At 43.4% G+C, this 7,505-nt stretch overlaps 1 long non-coding RNA gene across 1 annotated transcript; it reads right to left on the bottom strand.

Annotated features, from left to right (window-relative positions):
- Positions 1-212: 212 nt before the first annotated feature.
- LOC133658051 (uncharacterized) lies at positions 213-1,390 on the bottom strand. The gene is made up of 5 exons (XR_009827391.1): positions 1,269-1,390; positions 862-1,127; positions 630-736; positions 464-537; positions 213-363 (listed from the first exon to the last, which is right to left on the bottom strand). It is a non-coding gene; the product is annotated as an uncharacterized LOC133658051 (long non-coding RNA).
- Between the last annotated feature and the right edge of the window lie 6,115 nt (positions 1,391-7,505).

Here is a 7,505-nt window from a genome sequence, read left to right as displayed (position 1 = left end):
TTGTGGAGTTCTTGCTTGGTTAGCAGAACGTTAGCCAAGAACGTTTGGCTAGAACGTTTAGGGAACTGTTTAGGAACATGCTATTTACATCTGTTTTTATGCTATATTGTCAGGAATAACACTCAAACAGAAATGTCAACAGAATTAATTCTTTATTAGTGATAGTGATTTCAACAGAAATAATTCTTTATTAGTGATAACTATAATACAAATGGAATGGAATGCAGTGGTCTTGGTCGTGCGCGTCAGTGTATCCTGCCCCTTCTTGGTTCTCTTCCTGGAAGTAAATCCATCCATCCATCTTCTTCCGCTTATCCGAGGTCGGGTCGCGGGGGCAGCAGCCCAAGCAGGGAAACCCAAATCCTGGAAGTCAATAATTATCGCAAAATACAACAAAGACAGCACTGGAATGTAGATTAATTGAATTGAATTAAAACATTGGCATAATTACTTTATCATTTACCTCTCATCTCACTCTGTTCTTTTGCTTGTTTCTTTTTCGTTTTTTTGTCCTCCCTCTTAATTCCTCCTCTTCTCCTGCAAGTAGTTATAATTGCAAATTCAAAAGACATGCAGTGGAACTTCAATAAAATGGAATTCAAAATTGGGATATCTTATCTTCTCCGTACCTCAAATTTTGAACCTCCCTTTTGAAAAGTGGCCAGTTTCAGGACCTCTCCAAGCTCACAATCCACTTCAGCTGTGGTCATCTGCTTGTACACACCCCTGCATGCCTCTGCAATCACCAGCACAATTTAGAATTACCTTTAGAATAAATACTGTAATAATAACAGCTAGATCGACCTTGTGAGCATACATGCAACATATGTTCAAAGATGCAAACCTATTATTAACACTTACTATGTATTATTCTGTAAAGGGGCAAGTCCTCAAACGCCACTTTTCCTGACTTTCCACGGAGGACAAGCTGCTCCAGGACTTTGTTTGTGGCAATTTTCCTCAGCATTGTCCTCACCGCGTCTGCCAAATTCGGAACGTTCAGGCAGCATTCAAACCATATCACTGACGGGGCAAATTATTGTTTAACTAAACTACAAATAAATCCACCCTTCTTCAGAAGTCATTCGTTGGTCTTTGGTCAGTTTGGAAACTTTATAACAGCCAACCTGCACGAGAGATGTATGCTAGTTAGCGCCGGCGCACATTTATACACAACGCTAAAACCGTAAAATGGTCTGAAATTAATCATGTAGGTTGGAAATTGTTATACAAAAACGTGCTCCGTATTTCACTCTTTCTATACTTACTTGTGATAAATGGATGGCGCACCAAATTGCTTTAAAATCGGGATTCTGGAAGTAGTTAGCCTTCGTCCTTCTTTGTCTCACGGAGCAGCTTCAATTGCGCATGCGTGCAGTCTTCTTCTTCTTCTCCTTCTTCTTCTTCTTCTTTTGATTTTTATGGCGGTTGGCAAGCAACCTTGTGTGTGCATTACCGCCACCTACTGTGCGTGCAGCCTTGACTCAGCCGCCGTCAGATTGTTCACAAAACACAACACTTTCGCAGAAAGTTAGGGAAACGTTACAACATACTGTATAAAAAGTAAATTTGCGAAAAAAACATTTATAAAAGCCCAACAGTTGCTGTTTCCATTGCAGGCAAATTATATTTGGTATAAATAGATGAGAACGTTCTAAGAACGTTCTTAGAACATTACAGGAACGTTACGTTAACGTTAGGTGTTACCTGGGATATCTACCGCTTGTCCCGTACATGTGACGTCAATGTGAGGCAAATATCGCCTGGCAGCTTCCAATAAAGGAAAGTAGCCATGTTCCTGCACCACGTCGCAAATTGCTTCTTGGATGCCAAAAATGGAGGATTAAACGCGGCGTCAATGGACTTAACCGGGTTTTGTTTGCTACATACGTGGAGGTATCAAAATGGTGTCATCGTTTGCGTTTCACAATCATTTTTCAACAAATAAGCGGAACGTAGGGAAAAGTTATTATTGATTTATCTTTTTTATGGAAAACTATTTGAATGTGATGGCACAGAAAAAGAAAAGAGATATGCTAAGTCGGTATTATAAGGAAATGGATTTATTTTGCCAGATAAATGACAATTCAAATGGGGGAAAAAAATCAACAAACTTATGGTAAGTTTGCAACTTTTGTGGCACGAGGCATATGGTAAAAAAAGAAGAAGATTGAACTCCTCTTACCAGAGGTTTAACTGGTTTAACTCTTTCTCACCTTTTTTGGCGCCGGAAGTTGGCAGACCCGTCAGCGATCCTGTTCTGTCTCCCTGTAATGTTTGATCCTGTTCCGTCTCCCTGTTATGTTTGATCAGGGAGACGGAACAGGATCAAACATTACAGGGAGACAGAACAGGATCAAACATTACAGGGAGACAGAACAGGATCAAACATTAAAGGAAGACGGAACAGGATCAAACATTACAGGGAGACAGAACAGGATCAAACATTACAGGGAGACAGAACAGGATCAAACATTAAAGGAAGACGGAACAGGATCAAACATTACAGGGAGACGGAACAGGATCAAACATTACAGGGAGACAGAACAGGATCAAACATTAAAGGAAGACGGAACAGGATCAAACATTACAGGGAGACGGAACAGGATCAAACATTAAAGGGAGACAGAACAGGATCAAACATTAAAGGAAGACGGAACAGGATCAAACATTACAGGGAGACGGAACAGGATCAAACATTACAGGGAGACAGAACAGGATCAAACATTAAAGGGAGACGGAACAGGATCAAACACCATCTATGCTCCGTAATATCATCAAAGGGTTCAGAGAATGTGGAGAAATCACTGCACGTAAGCAGCTAAGCCTGTGACCTTCCATCCCTCAGGCTGTACTGCATCAACAAGCCACAGCAGTGTGTAAAGGATATCACCACATGGGCTCAGGAACACTTCAGAAACCCACTGTCAGTAACTAAAGTTGGTCGCTACATCTGTAAGTGCAAGTTAAAACTCTCCTATGCAAGGCGAAAACCGTGTATCAACAACACCCAGAAACGCCGTCGGCTTCGCTGGGCCTGAGTTCATCTAAGATGGACTGATACAAAGTGGAAAAGTGTTCTGTGGTCTGACGAGTCCACATTTCAAATTGTTTTTGGAAACTGTGGACGTCGCGTCCTCCGGACCAAAGAGGAAAAGAACCATCCGGATTGTTGTAGGCGCAAAGTGTAAAAGGCAGCATGTGTGATGGTAGGGGGGTGTATTAGTGGCCAAGACATGGGTAACTTACACATCTGTGAAGGCACCATTAATGCTGAAAGGTACATACAGCTTTTAGAGCAACATATGTTGCCATCCAAGCAACGTTACCATGGACGCCCCTGCTTATTTCAGCAAGACAATGCCAAGCCACGTGTTACATCAACGTGGCTTCATAGTAAAAGAGTGCGGGTACTAGACTGGCCTGCCTGTAGTCCAGACATTGAAAATGTGTGGCACCTAAAATAGCAGAAGGGAGACCCCCGGACTGTTGAACAACTTAAGCTGTACATCAAGCAGGAATGGGAAAGAATTCCACTTCAAAAATGTGTCTCCTCACTTCCCAAACCTTTACTGAGTGTTGTTAAAAGGAAAGGCCATGTAACACAGTGGTGAACATGCCCTTTCCCAACTACTTTGTCACGTGTTGCAGCCATGAAATTCTAAGTTCATTATTGTTTGCAAAAAAAACAAAAAAGTTTATGAGTTTGAACATGAAATATGTTGTCTTTGTAGCATATTCAACTGAATATGGCTTGAAAAGGATTTGCAAATCATTGTATTCCGTTTATATTTACATCTAACACCATTTCCCAACTCATATGGAAACGGGGTTTGTAAATAAATACATGATCTCTCACTGAGAGATGCGACCAGCTCCTTTATTGTAGGGCACTTATCTTCCAGTTTTGCACATATTTCCATGACTTTAATGCATGCGGGAATTAAAACGGTTTCTTATTACAAATGCACTGTTTTTTAAAAGTGATGAAAGCGTATTTAGTGAAAGGAAAATAAAAGTGCATCAATTAAAGATGCATCAATAATCGATGTTTAATGGAATGGTAATTGACCAAAGATTCCCACTTCTAGTTAAAGGAGCACTATGGAAAGAAGCCTTTTGGCTTTTTGTGCCATCCAATTGCCTTTTTAAAGCGTTACATGGATTCCATTCTTTAAGACGTCAATAAACTTCTCAATCAATAGTTGGAATGAAGGATCCATGGTACACTATATTGCCAAAAGTATTTGGCCAGCCATCCAAATGATGAGAATCAGGTGTCCTAATCACTTGGCCCGGTGTATCAAATCAAGCACTTAGGCATGGAGACTGTTTCTACAAACATGTGTGAAAGAATGGGCCGCTCTCAGTGATTTCCAGCGTGGAACTGTCGCAGGATGCCACCTGTGCAACAAATCCAGTCGTGAAATGTCCTCGCTCCTAAATATTCCAAAGTCAACTTTATTCTAAGAAAAGTGAAGAGTTTGGGAACAACAGCAACTCAGCCACCAAGTGGTAGGCCAGGTAAACTGACAGAGAGGTCAGCATAGTGCAAATACTTTCTGCACAGTCACTTGCTACACAGCTCCAAACTTCATGTCACCTTCCAATTAGCCCACGTACAGTACGCAGAGAGCTTCATGGAATGGGTTTCGGCAGGTCCGGTGGCCATGGATGAAGTGCTGGCTGTCCAGAGTCGGGACCCGGGGTGGACCACTCGCCTGTGCATCGGTTGGGAACATCTCTGCGCTGCTGACCCGTCTCCGCTGGGGATGGTCTCCTCCTGGCCCCACTATGGACTGGACTCTCACTATTATGTTAGATCCACTGTGGACTGGACTCTCACTATTATGTTAGATCCACTATGGACTGGACTCTCACTATTATGTTGGATCCACTGTGGACTGGACTCTCACTATTATGTTGGATCCACTGTGGACTGGACTTTCGCTGATATGTTGTATCCACTATGGACTGGACTCTCACTATTATATTAGATCCACTATGGACTGGACTCCCACTATTATGTTAGATCCACTATGGACTGGACTCTCACTATTATGTTGGATCCACTGTGGACTGGACTTTCGCTGATATGTTGGATCCACTATGGACTGGACTCTCACTATTATATTAGATCCACTATGGACTGGACTCTCACTATTATGTTGGATCCACTATGGACTGGACTCTCACTATTATATTAGATCCACTATGGACTGGACTCCCACTATTATGTTAGATCCACTATGGACTGGACTCTCACTATTATGTTGGATCCACTGTGGACTGGACTTTCGCTGATATGTTGGATCCACTATGGACTGGACTCTCACTATTATATTAGATCCACTATGGACTGGACTCTCACTATTATGTTGGATCCACTATGGACTGGACTCTCACTATTATATTAGATCCACTATGGACTGGACTCCCACTATTATGTTAGATCCACTATGGACTGGACTCTCACACTATTATGTTAGATCCACTATGGACTGGACTCTCACTATTATGTTAGATCCACTATGGACTGGACTCTCACTATTATGTTAGATCCACTATGGACTGGACTCTCACAATATTATGTTAGGTCCACTATGGACTGGACTCTCACTATTATGTTAGATCCACTATGGACTGGACTCTCACTATTATGTTAGATCCACTATGGACTGGACTCTCACACTATTATGTTAGATCCACTATGGCCTGGACTCTCACTCTTATGTTAGATCCACTATGGACTGGACTCTCACATTATTATGTTAGATCCACTATGGACTGGACTCTCACTATTATGTTAGATCCACTATGGACTGGACTCTCACACTATTACGTTAGATCCACTATGGACTGGACTCTCACTATTATGTTAGATCCACTATGGACTGGACTCTCACTATTATGTTAGATCCACTATGGACTGGACTCTCACTATTATGTTAGATCCACTATGGACTGGACTCTCACACTATTATGTTAGATCCACTATGGCCTGGACTCTCACTATTATGTTAGATCCACTATGGACTGGACTCTCACACTATTATGTTAGATCCACTATGGACTGGACTCTCACTATTATGTTAGATCCACTATGGACTGGACTTTCACACTATTATGTCAGACCCACTCGACGTCCATTGCATCCGGTCTCCCCTAGAGGGGGAGACCGCCGTCTGCGGTCCTCTCCAAGGTTTCTCATAGTTGTTCACATTGACGTCCCATTGGGGTTGTGAGTTTTTCCTTGCCCTTATGTGGGCTCTGTACCGCGGATGTGGTTGTGGCTTGTGCAGCCCTTTGAGACACTTGTGATTTAGGGCTATATAAATAAACATTGATTGATTGATTGATGATAGTATATATTGGGGTAAAAACAGCCCCATCTGCTGGACACAGTGGGGCACTGCCCCCCCCCCCCCCCCCACCCCCCCCACCAGTCACCAGTCAAGAAGTTGCCCTGACTCCGAATTAGCAGCACAAATGTTGCATTTATAAATATAGAGCAAACGCTGCTGGAAAAAAGTATAAATAAACCACAGAGAGGTGAACCATAACAAATAAATAAAAATATATTTTCTTCTCCAAGATGGATCATTAGAAGTATGGAGGCGTAAGGAAAACAGACGTGTGAACGTATTTCTGGGTCCTTTGGAGCCGCTGGCAGGGACAAGGCGATTACAGAAAATGCTTGTATTTGTGTTTGCATGCTTGTGTAACTCTGTGTGTGTGTGTGTGTGTGTGTGTGTGTGTGTGTGTGTGTGTGTGTGTGTGTGTGTAAGTGGCGCGTGTGTGGCCGCACTCGCCCGGGCTGATCTTGGCCCTCCACCGCCGCCGTCTGCAAAGAAACAGCTGGAGGCAAAGCCAACAGCGCTCCCGCTCGGGAGCACGCTCGGGCCCGCCGGCGGCGACAGATTCCAGAACTTTCCATGGTGCCGCGTCGCCATGCCAACGGCTCTTGGCACGGGTGCGGGCCGTCCTGACGGGCGCACCTGGCCCACCGAGCGTCTGCTGTCAGCGTGTGATGAACAGGCCGTTTGCCCGCCAAGTGTTTTGAAGGCAAAGCAAACAGAGAGCCGTGTGCCTCGCACTCGGCGACATGGAAATAGATAAAGATTTGTTGTCGTCTTGACAAGGCCCTCGCAATTTATGGGAGACTTTTACGCGCCTCCAAAGTGACGCCATGGATCAAATGATTGCCTGACGTGGGCGAGTCTCCACACTGGAGAAAAGTCCCTGTACGAATCCCAATTCTTCTAGGTGGAGAAGAGCAGACAGTCTGCGGTCTTCTTGTCATCCAAACATGGCTCTTGGTGCTGATCCACTTTCACAAAGTCTATAAACTCGGCCAGCTGAGTTCATTGGCAGTGAGAGATTGAAACACTTGACTTAACTTTCAATTATTTGATACCAGACACTGACATTTCTCTTCTGGACCGCTAAATGGATCTGTCAAGATGTAGCTAGCACTCTCATATTCAAGTCTTTTGGATGTAATG

This window comes from Entelurus aequoreus, linkage group LG10 (assembly GCF_033978785.1).
Source record: "Entelurus aequoreus isolate RoL-2023_Sb linkage group LG10, RoL_Eaeq_v1.1, whole genome shotgun sequence".
Lineage (NCBI taxonomy): Eukaryota > Metazoa > Chordata > Actinopteri > Syngnathiformes > Syngnathidae > Entelurus > Entelurus aequoreus.
This window is presented reverse-complemented; position numbering and strand designations above follow the sequence as displayed.